The sequence below is a fragment of the Dendrobates tinctorius genome, unplaced genomic scaffold (genome assembly GCF_039654945.1).
Source record: "Dendrobates tinctorius isolate UK_male_01 unplaced genomic scaffold, ASM3965494v1 ptg000108l, whole genome shotgun sequence".
Taxonomy (NCBI): Eukaryota; Metazoa; Chordata; class Amphibia; order Anura; family Dendrobatidae; genus Dendrobates; species Dendrobates tinctorius.
Genome location: NW_027361776.1, coordinates 11778603 through 11795250, shown reverse-complemented (window position 1 = coordinate 11795250; position 16648 = coordinate 11778603).

Below are 16648 nucleotides of genomic sequence, written 5' to 3'. Positions count from 1 at the left end.
ACATTTTTTTCTTCCTTTTTAGCATGCGCTTAAGTTCTGTGTTCATCCATCCTGGTTTCCTTAAATGCTTCCTATTCTTCCCTCTTTTCGGAATTGTTAACAATTGTGCTTTGAGAATTTCATTTTTTAAGATTTCCCATCCTTCCTGGACATTTTTGTCTTTAAGGATATCCAGCCATTGGATCCCCCCAAATCTCTTTCTGAATCCCTTAAAATCTGCCTTTCTGAAATCTAACCTTGACGTCTGAGTCTTCACAGGTCCTCCTCCTCTAGTTATCCAAAATTCTAAAATAGCATGGTCGCTACCTCCTAGTGTCCCAGCCACTTTTACCTCCTCAACCATTTCCTCCCTGTTTATAAGGATTAGATCCAAGGTAGCAGTTCCCCTTGTTTTCTCCCCTACCTTTTGGAAGATAAAGTTGTCAGCAAGAGAGGATAAGAATTTCCTTGACCTGCTAGTTTTGCCTGAGAGAGATTCCAACAAATGTATGGATAGTTGACATCTCCCATGACAACTATGACATATTTTTTGGAGAACTTGGCCATTTGATGCATAAAGAGTTCATCCATATCTTCAGCTTGCACAGGCGGCCTGTAGTAAATGCCTACAATGGTGTCCTTTCCATTGTTCTGTCATTGTATTCTTACCCAAACAGTTTCCACAGAACTCCCAGTCTCTGAAGCTTCAATCTCTGTGCAGATATACGCGTTTCTAACATACAATGCGACACCTCCTCCTCGTTTATCAAGTCTGTTTCTTGCAAATAAGTTGTATCCTTCTAGTCTTGTATTCCAATCATGTGTATCGTCCCACCAAGTTTCAGTGATTCCAATGACATCATATTTCTTTTCCTGTGTTAGTAGTTCCAATTCTCCTTGTTTGTTGCCCATGCTTTGTGCATTAGTATAGAAACAATTTAGTTTGTGATTGGTTTCTCTTTCTCCAATTTTTTTATTAATTAGATTCTTTTGTCTTTGTTCTTCCTTTCCACTTCTAATAGCAGACTTCTCAATAGCATTTGTCAGGTGTATGGCTTTTTCTGGTCTTTTGCTTCCCTTCCCATGTTGTTCTAGTTTAAAGCTCTCCTTACAAGTGTAGCAAGGCGACTTCCAAATACATGTTTTCCAGTCTTCGTAAGGTGCACCCCATCTCTAGCAAGTAGTCCATCGTAAAAGTAATTCACTCCGTGATCCAGAAATCCAAATATTTGCTGACGGCACCATCGACGTAGCCAGTTGTTCACCTGCAGAATCTTATTCCACCTCCTTGTTCCATGGCCATCCACTGGGAGGATGGAAGAGAAGACCACCTGCGCTCCCAGTTCTTTCACTTTCTTGCCTAAGTCTTCAAAGTCTCTGCAGATGGTTTCCAGGTAATTTCTTGCAGTGCCATTTGTCCCCACATGTAGTAGCAGGAATGGGTAGTCATCTGTAGGTCTGAAGAGTCCTGATATCCTGTCAGACACATCTTTAATTTTTGCACCTGGAAGACAGCACATTTCTCTTGAAGTTATATCCGGTCTGCAGATAGCGACCTCTGTTCCTCTCAACAGGGAATCCCCCATGACCACCACTCTCCGTTTCTTCCTCACAACATTTTTCTTTCTCCATCCAGGAGGACTCTGAAGGCGTACAAGGTTGCTGTTTGTTGGCAAAGTCTTATCCTGATGTATTTCTTCATCGTTTTCCTGCGTGAGAGCCTGGTACTGGTTCCTGAGAAGTTGGGTGCTGACTGCCTCCTGATCCTCCTGCTTCTCTGGGTCACATGTCTCCATTCCTCCGTTTCTTCAGGTGCACTTCAGGTGCAGGTGCTATTCTTTATAACTAGCCATGAAAAAGCTGACAACTGACAGCAACGGTTCAAAGCTGTCGATTTTTCCTCCTCTGGTTATCAAAAAATAAAAGAGGCCCCAAACCATTGCTTTTTAAAATGAATTTATTAATAGCACAGGCACCGGCTGATGCATAGTCTCAACAGCCTCGCCTGCTCTCGCTGCTATCAGATGCCTGTGAGTGGCGGTAATCTTTTTACCACCTGTTAGAGCTGCTGGCTCACATGCTGTCATTTGACAGGGGGAACTGCAGCTCTCTGACTGGCGATAATGATCTTATCATCAATCAGAGCCCATGCTTTCTGCTTTATGAAGCAGATGACAGCGTGGCAGACAATGGATATTCAGGGCCTAGGTTCGGGTTTGAGTTCAGGAACTGTATTGGTACCCGAACCAGACTTTTTTATTTGATCAGCCTAACTCACCAGACCTTAACATCCTCTGGTTTGCCAATCACTATTGATCTATCCATAGCATAGGTCATCAATGTCTAATCAGTAATGGCACCATACACAGCACCCCACCAATCAGCTGTTTGTGGTGCCGGCGGCATCTGGAAGTGCTCAATTATAGAGCTGCTCTGTCTACTGATAGTGGGTATTGTTGCCCATTCTATGAGGCTGAGATTTTTTTTACCTTTTCTGAGGGCAAATTATGCATCATGCTATGTGTGTTAAATTTTAAGGGCCCCCAAAAAGTTTGCATAATCGTCTAGTCCAGACTGTTGCTAAAGGCCCTAATGCAGGCATGGTAGCCTGCTTTAAATAGTAATTTTTGCAAGGTAAACTTTTCAAGATTCAGGATCTACTATACTTCCCTCAGATACATTTGCAGTACACAGCAGGGTAGCGTACATTTTTGAACATTTGGGGTATGATGCCCCATACTCTGAAATTTAGTGTAATCTTCTGTGGGGGAATTGTTCCCCATGCTCTGTGGCTGAAATTTAGTGTCATCAAGGTATTGTTTCTCATGCTCTGAGGATGAAATTAAAAAAAAAATCGCTGGTCCTGATCGCTGGTGAAGCTGTCTGTTTGACAACTCACCATGTAGCGACTCACCAGCGATCCTGACACGTTGATATCGTTGTCGGGATTGCTGGTGAGTCGCTATGTGTGACGGGGCCTTAACACGGACATCACAGGTTTTCGCATCTCCAATTATTATTATGCATTGCTTATATAACACCATCATATTCCACAGTGCTATAAAGCCATCATCATTATCCCTGTTCCCATTGGGGCTCACAATCTACATTCCCTATCAGTGTGTGTTTGGAATGTGAGAGGAAACCCACACAACCTTCTTTCAGATGTAATCCTTGGTGGGATTTGAAACCCAGGGCTCCGGTGCTGCAAATAAACAGTGCTAACCACTGAGTCACTAGTGCTGTCTAGCTTAGATAATAGAAGCTAACTTCTATCCTGGAATGTAGCTTCTGTGCACATTCATAGTTAAGCTCTATGCTTTTAGAATGTTAGAATACCCCTTTAACAAGACAAAAAGAAAGGATCAAATAAATGTTAGTAAAATTCAATTCTACTGAAATTTTGCAAAAATCTGTTTTTACTAAAATGCAGATTTTTGTAATTTGTATTCACTCAGATTGAGCAAAATTGTGGCTGCTGGCTGCCATTTCTTTGAACCATATAGCCCATCAAAATGTTAAAATAATCCTTTAAACTCATGTCTATGGCCCCTCCGCTCCTCACCACTCCTCATCCAGTACCAATTTGACTTTCAGATCAGCTTCAACATAAGTGAAATTCACAAGTCTTTATCACTAGACCAAAGCTTTTGGGTTTGCTAAGCACAGGAGTGTTTTGCGCATGCAACCGCAAAGGTCTTGGCCCATGCTGAGATGTAGTACATCAACACGAGCACTGTGACCTTTACGGCTGCATGAGCAAATCCATCCAGGGCCTAGCATACCCTGAAGCAATGCCTTAGCAACCAAGATCCATGGATTTCACATTTGCCAATGCAGATCAGAAGATGAGATGAGCACTGGACGTGTGATGGTGAGCAGTAAGTATAAGGAGCTTTGTTATTTTTTACATGTTACATTTATCAGGCTGCGGGGTATAAAAAGACCTCAGAGCATAATAAGAAACATTAAATTAGCAGAGAATAACTTGCTCACAAATTTAATTTTCTGGGAAAATATGCGCAAAAAGGCTAATTCAAATTTTGCGTGACCCGTCCATATCTAGGAGAAAATTTTAATTCAGAAGATAAAGTATTCTAAATTGTTAATACAGCTATGGTAAGAATATGACTGACTAGAAGAGGTGGAAACAGCTAGCTAATGTACATCCCCTACAACTGGCACACTCCTTGTTTCACTATATTGTGGCTGTAATTACTCCCTGGCACTAGGAAGCATATACAGTCATATGTAAAAGTTTGGGCACCCCTATTAATGTTAACCTTTTTTCTTTATAACAATTTTGGTTTTTGCAACAGGTATTTCAGTTTTATATATCTAATAACTGATGGACTCAGTTATATTTCTGGATTCAAATGAGGTTTATTGTACTAACAGAAAATGTGCAATCTGCATTTAAACAAAATTTCACCGGTGCAAAAGTATGGGCACCCTTATCATTTTCTTGATTTGAACACTCCTAACTACTTTTTACTGACTTTCTGAAGCACTAAATTGGTTTTGTAACCTCATTGAGCTTTGAACTTCATAGCCAGGTGTATCAAATCATGAGAAAAGGTATTTAAGGTGGCCACTTGCAAGTAGTTCTCCTATTTGATTCTCCTATGAAGAGTGGCATCATGGGCTCCTCAATACAACTCTCAAATGATCTGAAAACAAAGATTATTCAACATAGCTTTTCAGGGGAAGGATACAAAAAGTTGTCTCAGAGATTTAACCTGTCAGTTTCCACTGTGAGGAACATAGTAAGGAAATGGAAGAACACAGGTACAGTTCTTGTTAAGCCCAGAAGAGGCAGGCCAAGAAAATATCAGAAAATATCAGAAAGGCAGAGAAGAAGAATGGTGAGAACAGTCAAGGACAATCCACAGACCACCTCCAAAGACCTGCAGCATCATCTTGCTGCAGATGGTTCTGCAGGAGAAAAATTCATTGTAGATATACAACTCTGTTGCACTCTGAAACTAGTCTCAGTACATGGAGCGGGATCAACTGCTTAGGTGTTAAAAGCAAGCAGGCCAGCAATATGATCAGAGCTCAAACTTTCCTATTACCCATTTTTTAAAATTAACTTTCTGGTAGCATGGCTGCATACTCAAGTTGACCTGTTGGATGTAATCATCATCATCTACTGCTTATCATACTCTGACTAAAGTACTCCTCCTCAGACTCCATTACACTAAAAGATATTTACATCTGATTGTATCAAAAAGAATCCACAGTGTGGGACTCCCCCTGACGAAGGCACACCACGAAAAGTGCGTAGGGGAAGTGGCACCATCGCATGGTTCCTGATACGACATGCTAACTATATTTGTCATATCTATTTAGGATACTATGGGTCAATTATCCACACTTTAGTGGTGTACCTTAGATGCATTGTAGGCATGTCAGCTGTGTTGAAGTATTGGAATATGGTATATACAATTTATAATTAGTGGTCTGGATGTAAACTAACTATGCTTGGTACATTAGCTGCTCACATTTTAACCCTTCCATCCATATGTTATATTACCATTACATTTTAGTCTTGCCCACTATCTGGTGGTGCCACTTATTTTCTTTGGCTCCTCTCTATGCACTATTGGCACTGTCTTAAATGTACTGTTTGTCTTTTAGTACTTCAAATAAAATATTGCAATTTTATTGTTCATTATACGCTTCTCGATTTAAATGCTTTCCCTGTTTTAGCATAGAACAGCTATTTACATAGCCCTACTTGGATGCTACAAACAACAATATTAACAGTAAAATATTTCTTCTTCTAGATTACATAAATACAGTGTATCTTTTGATTTGTAGCAATATTCGCTAGGAATTCAAATTTTGCTCCAGTAACACTAGTCAACAGCATAATTAGTTCAGACATGAAAACAGTTAAACTTAACTAATTTTGGGGAGCTAAAAACGAAAATGATACTTAATTTTTGAAATTGGCTCTAATTTTTATGATACAGGTACGTCGAGATTTCTCACAGCCTTTGATACAATGCTAGGAAAGGAATACAATATCCGCCTTGTGTCATCAGTATTGCACCATCCAACTGACTAATGGATTGCTTCATCAATATTGCATCATCTACAAATGACTATTGAATTATCAGTATTTCATCATCTCTAAATGACCAATGATAGATGCCAAACAAAGAAAGATGATGCAAATGTGGCGCCCCTGAGGGTCCAGTCGCCACAGAGATACTGCACCTCATCCAGAGGTGTGATATCCCACTCTCAGGTAAGAAGGACTCTAATACTCGCACCCAATACACACCAGTTCAGCCAGGGCATCTGGATGTACCCTTAGGGAGAATGGCCACATCCCAGGCTGGCTAGGAAATGAGTGGGGAAGGTAGGAAAAAGGGGAGGAGCATAGAAGGTGAGACTGAGTGAGTAGTGACAGTTAGTGGGAGGAGTTAGTGTTGAGGTAAGAAGATTGTTCTGGAAAGTGTCAGTCAGTCAGAGGGGAGTGAGAGAAGGAGTGAGGGCTGACAGAGTCTGAGGAGAATTAGTGAGAACATGAGGAGACAGAGAAGGAGAAGGAGTTCAGAAGGAACAGCTGGAGAGATAGTTGTGATGGGAGCCTGAAGGAAGCTCCCAGGAGGACAGAAGGGGTACTTGGGGCACAGGAAAGGGCGGAAACCACCTGTGAGACCCATATCCAGAAGTGGAGGGACCAGGTCATAGTGGGGGAGCCAGCCCCTAAGACTAGTTGAGGACTACAAGACTCAGCTAGCAAGCCGGAGACTGAGGTGACTGTACGAACCTCAGCCACAACCACATTCATTCACCAAAAAGGCAGCAATATAGGAGCAAGGGGGCTCAGAGGACGTCGCCCAAGAAGATCCGAAGCTGCTGGCTTGGGGACACTGTTTGTGAAGGTGCTGGGCAGGAGAGCAGAAACCAGCGCAGTGAAATGATCAGGAGGGAAGCACACAGAAGGGAGTCCTGGAAAGATGTATCCCAATCTATCTGGGAGTTTGCTGGACCCCTCACCTGGAGGGCACGGCACTAAGCAGACATCTGTGCACAAGTGAACTGTGAGTAAAGCAGTGGAGACTGCACCCTGCTGTGTCATCTGAGTCATTTAAGTCTCAGCTGCCCTGCACCACTCTCACCACAACAGCCACAATCATCACTTTTAACTTCCTAACTGCCCTGGGACACAGCTCTACCCGTGGAGAGCTTAACCATCTTTGCTGCCCTAACACCACCCCAGAGGATCTGCATTGCAGCGTCAGCTACCCTTGCCGAATACCACAGGTGGCGTCACAAACTATTTTCCCTACAAACTACCCCATCAACATCATCACTTAATTTTACTGGACGCCCAGGGCCATGGACTGGGTCACTGCTGCTGTGACATCCCCTTTAAGAACTGACTGGCCCGGTACCATGTAACCCAAGGCCCTGAGGTGTGCTCCACAATCCTAATTTAACTTGGATCACATAACACAATAACATGTGCATGTTCTCCCTCTATCAGTCACACAGCAATTTCAGCGGTCGACTGACATTATCGTTCAGCTCTCCAGTGATGCCACAGACTTGCTTTAATAAAGCAGATCATTTCTGCTATATCTGTGGTGAGGTGAGTCTTGAGTCACAAAAGCGAAACTTGATTCATATGGTTAAGAAAGCCTACAACCTGTATTTTGACTGAAAAATAGGAAATCATGACAAGAGTTGGGCTCCACATACATGCTGTGATCGATGTTCTAACACTAAACAACAATAGCACCATAAGAGGACTTAAAAATCCTCCAAAAATTCTAAAATACAGCAAAAAACACAGAGATGCTTATCTGTCCAGGCCTCCAAACAAATGCACTATCAGGATGCAGTGGACCCATATAATTAAGATGGCAGCACAGGTGCAAGAATACAGATGAGACAACGGCTCACATCCTACCAATACATGGAGGGGGCAGTTGCTTGGTATATTAATGCACAATGAAGACTTGTATGTGGCGCTGTTCACATTACGGCAATGCACAGCATACAGGTTAACAGCCTAGTAGTGACACCCTTCTATTAGACTAGGCGGGCTGTCCAGCGCTATCAAGATGCATCCCATGTGAACAGGCACCACAGTTTACAAGACCAAGTCATACATTTCGAAGCCACTTTGGCATTACTAAGGCTGTGTTTGCTTTAAGGAGCTTGAAAGGAGGCTGTATTTAATTGTTGGAGACCTCAGAGTGTTATACACATTTTTAAGGACATATGAAGGCTTTACAATTCTTGCAAATTGATTTGCCTTAAATCAACGTTTTGGGAAAACGGGGGCCATGGGCTTCAGATTTCACAAAAGAATGTATTGTTTACTGCCATTTGTAGATTTTTAGTAGTTAACACAAATGAATGAGCACTGTAACTTGCATATTTTCTCTGAAATAATTATTTTCAAACGCTTTTTAGCTATATCATCTTGTCTATAGGACAAATTATATCTCGAGCATGTACTGTAGCGTGTCATAAAAAATTCTAATGTGCACTTCAGTGTCTTTGACAGCATCGTAGATAATTGGAGTCTTGAGTCATGAGGTTATAATGGCCTAAAGTAACCACTGAGATAATTCTTTTTGCATTTGTTTGATATTTATAGCTGCACTTGAGGAAAAAAAGTAACAGCACCTAATGGTCTGTGATACATATTATGCTTTCATTAGAGGCATGATAGATAGATAGATAGATAGATAGATAGATAGATATGGATAGATAGATAGATAGATAGATAGATAGATAGATAGATAGATATGGGATAGATAGATAAATAGATAGATAGTTATGGCATAGATAGATAGATAGATAGATAGATCGAATAAATTGAGAGATAAAAGATTAATTATGAGAACATTCCATATCAGCCACTGTTCATTTTACTATTATTGCACTCTCACTATAATGTAGAACAAGTAAACAAATAAAGCCCTATGGAAAAGCATGTAACATACATATGTGCACACATCTATAAACAGTAGCAAACAGACAGAATGCACAAGTCAATATTTACAGTGAGAGACACAAATACTATGAGAAGCAGCACACGCCACATGACCCAATCTGTTCATAAATCATGTCTGATTTGCAGGATGCAGAGCCCTGGATGACGGGGTAGAAACAAACATTTTATTAGCACACTGTGCATGGAAAGCAAAGGCGAGTGAACACATAGTAATATTCAGAACATAAATGCTGCTACAGTGGAAATTACAATTATATGGAAACAATTACAGAAACTAGCAAGTGGGCGTCATTTGCCTAGCACTAATTTTCCAGCTTCCTCAGAACGCCAAAATTCCTTAGATTTTTAGGAAACATTATATATTACCCTTTTTCAAATTGGCATTTTATCACTTTCTACTCAAACCTAAATGTGAACAGCTTGTGACTGTAAATACAACTCATGAGACTATGCGAACTGTCCAAGGTCCTGAAGCCCAGGAGCTGGGAGCTTAGGGGAGTTGTCTGGAGTATTTTTTTAGTACAGTGCCAGCAGATATTTCATATACTTATTTCAGAGGTGTAGGGATTCGCTCTGGTAGGTAATGGCAGGGCTGCAGTAATGAGGCAACACACAGGCTTAAAGTCTAACTTCAGTGGTTTAATGTCACTTTGCAAACAGCAGGTTAACAGAAAATAAGGGAAAAACATAAATGCACTCCAGCTTGGAGAACCACTGGTCCCAGACTCACCCCTTGCATGGGACCGGCTTAACTAAGCGGCTGCCAGGTCCGCGGCATCCGCCAGGTGCCATTCCCAGGGTTGTTGAGAATCTTGCTGCTATAGTCCTGCAGCACGGGGATCCTGTATACAAGTTCAGGCTAAGTCCAGCCAAGTTCCTGTAACTTCCAGACACACTCACCATGTGCCAAACACCAACCTCCATTACATAGCCCATAACTCCTCCTACAAGTGAGGTGAACATCACATGGGCTGATCACATGACCATGAGATCATCGCAGGTCCTGTCTTTAGGGAAAAACCCGGCCAAACATTAACCTGCTGGGAGAAATGTATCTCCCATCAAGTAAAACACCCTTTACTATACCACATACCTCCCTCCTATGTTCAACCCTAAGGGGGTGGACACATGACATACAGTGAACTCTGGACAGGGCATCTGCATTCCCCTGTAGTCTGCCTGCCCGATGTTCTGCTGAAAATTTAAAATTTTGCAGGGACAGGAACCACCTGGTGACTTGGGCATTCCTCTCCTTAGCTTGACTCATTCAGGTAAGAGTGGAATGATCTGTCACCAACCAAAATGTTCTCCCCAGCAAATAGTAGCGCAATGACTCCAGTGCCCACTTGAGGGCCAGGCACTCTCTCTCCACAATACTGTACCTGGTTTCAGCTGGGGTAAGCTTCCGGCTTAGGAAACTAATGGGATGCTCTTCCCCGTTAACCTGCTGAGACAGCACGGCCCCGAGCCCTATCTCAGAGGCAACCGTCTGCACAATGAACTCTTTTTTGAAATTTGGAGTGATCAGGACTGGTGTACCACACAGTACTCCTTTTAACTTTGTAAAGGCCTCCTCTAACTGATCATTCCAGTGGACCATCACAAATTTCCTCCCTTTTAAGCAGTCTGCTAAAGGCACGGACAAGGTTGCAAAGTTGGGAATGAACCACCTGTAATATCCCACCAAACCTAAAAAGGCTTTTACCTGTTTTGCTGTGAGGGGACGGGGCCAGTTCTGAATTGCCTCCACTTTGTTTACTTGAGGCTTGAGAACTCCTCTCCCAATGACGTAACCCAAGTACCGAGTTTCCTCCATTCCTATGGTGTACTTCTTTGGGTTGGCAGTTAGCCCTACTTGTCGCAGAGAGTCTATTACTGCCTGTACTTTTGCTAAGTGACTTTCCCAGTTGGTGCTGTACACAATAATATCATCTAGATAGGCTGAGGCATAGCGGCGATGAGGACGGAGAACAATATCCATTAATTGCTGGAACGTTGCTGGTGCGCCATGCAACCCAAAGGGTAACATCTTATGCTGGAACATAACTGAGGTCCAGAGTTGCAAAATACCATGCCTGCCCAAATCGCTCTATCAACTCGTCAACCCGAGGCATAGGGTAGGCGTCAAACTTTGAAATGTCATTAAGTTTTCTAAAATCATTACAGAATCTTAGAGACCCATCAGGCTTGGGTATTAGGACTATTGGGCTGGCCCTCTCACTTTGGGACTCTTCTATGACCCCTATCTGTAGCATAGTTTTTACCTCTTCCAAGAGGGCTTGTCACCGGGCCTCAGGCACCCGATATGGCTTTAGACGGACTTTGGCTTGTGGCTCCGTGACAATGTCATGTTGGATTAGGGAGGTGCATCTAGGGAGCTCCGAAAAAACATCTGTATTTCAGCTAATGAACTCCCGGACCTCCTGAACCTGTCTAGGAGACAAAGTGTCTGCAATTTTGACTGCGGGTTGGCCTTCTCCTGCCTCGCCCTGAGGTAATGGAGCCTTCTCCATCTGAAAAGCAGGCAGCAGACTATCCCCAACAAGGTTTGGTTTTCTCTATCTTTCCATGGTAAACCTGTTCTGACTTTCTCGTCCTGGCTGGTGTACCTTGTAGTCTACTGGCCCCACATTTTCCATGATCTTGTAGGGTCCCTGCCACCTTGCAAGAAATTTGCTATCTACGGTAGGCACAAGTACCAACACCTGATCACCAGGGCTAAAGGTTCTTTCACAAGCCCCCCGGTTATAGACCCGACTCTGTGGCTGTTGTGCTGCCTCCATATGTTCCCGGACTAAGGGTTGGACTGTCTCCATTCTTTCTTGCATTTTTGCAACATGTTCTATCACACTTTTGTGGGGGGTAGGTTGGTTCTCCCAGGCCTCTTTGACTATATTGAGTAAGCACCGTGGATGTCTGCCATACAATAGTTCAAAGGGTGAGAACCTCGTAGATGCCTGAGGCACTGTGACGTTCAGGAGTAGACAACGTCCAAGTGTGGACCCTCTGGGTCGCGGATCTGGAGCCCCTGGGCCGAGCACGCCAGGTGGTGACTGACCCCTATACAGGGATCGTTAGGGGCAGGACCGCAGGGGTCAGACCCGTGACAGCCGGGACCAAGAGGGACGGCTCAGGGACAAATAAGAGTGCAGACGGGCTGGAATGCAAGGCGGTGACTAGGGTACCTGAGCAGTACCAGAGAAGGGAGGACACCGAGAGGAGCAGCAAGAGATAGGCACTGTAGGCGAGGGAAGGCAGAAGTGGGGGACCAGATGCAGGAGAATCAGTGGATGGACAGAAGACGGGAACCAGTAACACCAGGAACAGGCAAGGAACTGTAAGACCAGATGCTAGGTAGAAGGTAGCAAGGGCTAAACTAGGAGAAGGCAGGCAGGAGGGATGGCAAGGAACGGGCACAGAGACAAGGAAGACGGGAACCAGGAAAACACTAGGCTAGGGGACTATAGAAGCACTATAGCGGCTGGAATAGTGCAGGAGCACCACACGATTAGCAGGCATCTTTCCCTTAGGGAAGACGCCTGAAATACCTTTAACCCCGGAAGTGGATCAACACGGCCCTGCCCCTCAGCGACGCCCCCCGCTGTGTGAAGAGAGCGGTCGGGCGCGCGCCCACGGCCTAAGGGAGGCGCACGGGGACGTAGCAGGACGGGAGGGAGGATGGGAGGAAGCCCGGAAGAAGCGCAGGTGAGACGGGGCTGCGGCAGGTGCCGCCGCTGATGGAATATCGGCGGGCACAGCCGCCAATGTTACAGTACCCCCCTCTTTATGTCCCCCCCTCTGAGATTGGCCAAAAATTTTTTCAGAATAAGAGGGGCATTAACATTCTCTCGAGGCTCCCAGGACCTTTCTTCGGGCCCAAATCCTTTCCAATCAATAAGAAAAAGTGTCTTTCCCCTGACTCTTTTCATGGCCAAAATGTCCTTTACCTCAAAAACATCATCTGACCCAATCGGCGAAGGAGAAGTGATGGGAGCAGATTGAAAGCGATTGAGAACCACAGGTTTCAGGAGCGAGACATGGAAGGCATTAGGGACCCGGAGTGAAGCCGGCAACCTCAATTTATAAGTCACCTCATTGATGCGTCCAAGTACTTCGAAAGGCCCGATGTATCGGGGACTCAACTTGTAAGAAGGAACCCTCAGGCGGATATGCTTGGTTGAAAGCCAGACTTTGTCACCTGGATGGTATGGGGGTAGGTCCTTCCTTCTTTTGTCCGAATATTTCTTAATCCGGGCACTGGCATTCACGAGGGCCTCCCTGGTCTCCCTCCAGACTTGTTAAAATTTCATGGCGAGAGCATCTGCTGCGGGGACTCCCGATGACGTGGAAAAAGGCAGGGTTCTGACCTGAGACCACAAAAAATGGCGACTTGGCTGTTGATTCACTGGGATGATTATTATGGGCAAATTCAGCCCAAGGTAGGAGTGAGACCCAATTGTCCTGATGGGCATTGGAAAAGAGGCGTAAGTAGGTTGTCAGAACTTGATTAATCTGCTCCACTTGCCCGTTGGTCTGCGGATGATAAGCGGAGGAGAAATCGAGAGATGTGCCCATGAGTCGACAGAGAGCCCTCCAGAAACGAGAGGTAAACTGGCCTCCACGATCAGAAACAATCCGTTGAGGAAGACCATGCAGCCTGAAGACCTGGTGGATGAAGATCTCGGCCAACCTCGGAGCAGACGGCAACCCGGAAAAGGGTATGAAATAGGCCATCTTGGAGAAGCGATCAGCAACGACTAGGATGGTAGTGCATCCAGCTGAGCGAGGCAGATCTGTCACGAAATCCATTGTGATTTGCCGCCAAGGGGCCTCTGTAGCAGGTAATGGGTGAAGAAGACCAGCAGGCAGGCTTCTCGGCACTTTGTTCGGAGCACAGATCGTGCAAGAGGCTACAAAGTCCATCACGTCCCGCCGAAGGGAGGGCCACCAATAGTAACGAGAGAGAAGCAGGAGGGTCTTCTTGGTCCCAACGTGTCCGGCAACATTGGAGGAATGCCCCCAGTGCAGCACCTCCAGGCATTTGTTCTGAGGAACGAAGGATTTGCCTGGCGGAGGAGTAGAGAAACTTAGAGGAGCCATGGAGATCACTTTGGCTGGCTCGATGATATATGATGGTCCCTCATCTCCCTCAGGTGACTGCAGAGACCTGGAGAGTGCATCTGCTTTGATGTTCTTATTCCCGGGTCGGAAATGAAGCTTGAAATCAAAACGGGAGAAATATAGGGCCCACCTGGCTTGCCTGGAATTAAGTCTTTGGGCGGACTGCAGATAGGCCAGATTCTTGTGGTCCGTGAAAATAGCAAAAGGGTGCACTGCCCCTTCAAGCAGATACCGCTATTCCTCCAGAGCCATCTTAATGGCCAGCAACTCCCGGTCCCCAATGGAGTAATTACACTCAGCAGGCTGGGAAAGAACCGCCCCAGCTCCGATGGAGGAGGCATCCACCTCTAGGATAAAGGGCCTACTGGCCACCGGGCGATGTAAGATCGGTGCTGAGGCAAAGGAGCGATTCAGGGCAAGAAAGGCGTCCTCGGCCTCGGGACACCAGCTGTTAGGTTTAGTTCCTTTGCGGGTCAGGGCCGTGATGGGCTTGGTCACTGTGGAGAAGTGAGGAACAAACTGTCGGTAGTAATTTGCGAATCCGAGGAAGCGCTGGATGGCTTTTATACCAACGGGACGAGGCCACTTGAGTACCGCAGACAGCTTCTCTGGGTCCATCTTCAAACCAGAATCGGTGATTACATACCCCAAGAAGGGTAACAAAGTTTGCTCGAAGAGACACTTTTCAATTTTTGCGTAGAGATGATTCTCCCGAAGCCGATGCAAGACCATACGTACACTTCTCTGATGAGAGGATAGATCGGGCGAGAAGATGAGAATATCATCTAAATACACCACCACGCAGGAATACAGTAGATCACGAAACACCTCGTTAACAAATTCCTGAAACACAGCCGGAGCATTGCAAAGACCAAACGGCATGACTAAATATTCATAGTGACCATCATGAGTATTGAAGGCCGTTTTCCACTCGTCCCCTGCACGGATCCGGATTAAATTGTAGGCACCCCGCAGATCCAACTTCGTGAAGATCCGAGCTCCTCTCAGCCGGTCAAAGAGTTCAGGGATAAGCGGAAGTGGATACCGATTCTTAACGGTGATGTTGTTCAGACCCCAGTAGTCTATACATGGACGAAGTGATCCGTCTTTCTTCCGAACAAAGAAGAAACCCGCACCAGCAGGGGAGGAGGATTTCCGGATGAAACCCTTGGCCAGGTTTTCCTGTATATATTCTGTCATAGCCGTGGTCTCTGCAGGAGATAGTGGATACGTTCTCCCTCTGGGAGGGGTAGCTCTGGGAATCAGGTCGATAGGGCAGTCATAGGCCCGATGCGGTGGTAGGGAATCCGCTTCCTTTTTGCTGAAAACATCGGCGTACGCGTGATATGGTGCAGGAAGGCTCGGGAGACCGACTGGCCCAGGCAACGAACGAGGATGGATGACGGCCCGCAGACAGCGTTTATAGCAGGAGTCACCCCAGCGCAGAATCTCCCCAGAGCGCCAGTCGACAACCGGCTCGTGCAGCCTGAGCCAGGGTAATCCAAGGAGAACAGCATGGGATAAACGAGGCAGGACGTAAAAAGCGATCTTCTCGAGATGGAGCGCTCCAATTTGTAGGTCCACTTCGGCAGTCACCATGGTGATGAGCTCAGGCAGTGGTTTACCATCGACAGAGGAGATAGCACGCGGGTTTTTTAGGATGACCACTGGAATCTGGAGTTTATCAACCTCTTCTTGGTGAATGAAATTACCAGCCGCACCCGAGTCCACATACGCCTCCACAGATCCACGCCCCCGACCTGCAATAATCAAAGCTGAAAGGGTAAGGGGCAGAGAGGAATTATGAACACCTAGGGAGGCCTCTCTTACCTGGCCTAGGTGGAGGCATTTCCCAGTTTCTCAGGACAGGTACGCACAAAGTGGTTGGCTCCGCCGCAGTACAGACAGAGACCATTCGTCATCCTCTCCCTGCGCCGCTGCTCGGATAACCTGACACGATCTATCTGCATGGGCTCGGGAGTGGCGCTAGCAGAGGGTGCAGAGGACCGGGGAATGGGAGCTTGATACCGCCTAAAGGGCTTTCTCTCCCTAGCAGATTCTCGAGCGCGTTCCTGAAAGTGCAGATCTATACGAGTAGCCAGGATATGAGGTCCTCCAGGGTGGTGGGGGTGTCTCGCCTGGCCAGCTCGTCCTTGATTTTGCTAGAGTCCTCTCCAAAAGGCGCCCACTAACGCCTTGTTATTCCATCCCAGCTCCGAAGACAATGTCCGAAAGCGGATGGCGTACTGTCCTACAGAAAGGGAACCCTGACGGAGGTTAAAAAGGGCCTCCGTAGTAGAAGCTAGGCGTCCAGGGTCCTCAAAAACCTTACAGAACATCTCCAGAAAACTATGGATACTGGAAACTACGGGATCATCCCGCTCCCACAAAGGATTCACCCAGGCTAAAGCCTCCCCCTCGAGGTGGGACACTATAAAGGCCACCTTGGCGCGATCTGTGGGATACTGCTGGGGCAGAAGCTCGAAGTACAGTCTGCACTGGTTTAAAAAACCCCGACATAACTTGGGATCCCCACAATACCTGGGAGGCTTTCCCAGACGA